We start from the raw sequence: 570 nt of genomic DNA, 5'->3' as shown, positions 1-570 counted from the left end.
GATGCCGCCCACTGTGAAGCGGCGCGCATGTAGGTTCTTCTCCCGATTTTACTCTTCAGAGCCTATCTCCGCCTGCTGTGACATCTGAAAAACAAAGAAAAACCACAGAAACACGCCTACGCAAAGAAAAAAGGCAAGAAGCTGACAAGCCATAAGAGACATGGCAAAGAAAAGCAAAGAAATTAAAAGACAGAGAAACACCATAACCACACACCCAAATTGTACCTAAAGAGGGAGGGCGGGAGGGACGTTTGCAGCTCCAGCAGGTAAGATGGCGAACTGCCCTTGACCTCAACTATATATCTGCTCCTAACCCCTCCTCTATCCCCTTGTCCCACCAATCCCTGCTCCTGATTTTTCCCGCACTTATCCCCCCCTTCTTTCCCCCTATCACATACAGTCCCAGGCACTTTCTCTATTTGATTTAGTGCCTCAAGACAGTACTTTATTAGACAGTACATTATTAAACAGTACATTATATGGACTATCATTCGTTAGGCTTTGAAGAAGCCAAGTGGATCTAATGAACATCTAACCAAAACATAATATGTCTCACATCTACAACCAATG

The sequence above is a fragment of the Rhinoderma darwinii genome, chromosome 10 (assembly GCF_050947455.1).
Source record: "Rhinoderma darwinii isolate aRhiDar2 chromosome 10, aRhiDar2.hap1, whole genome shotgun sequence".
Classification (NCBI taxonomy): Eukaryota; Metazoa; Chordata; class Amphibia; order Anura; family Rhinodermatidae; genus Rhinoderma; species Rhinoderma darwinii.
This window is presented reverse-complemented; position numbering follows the sequence as displayed.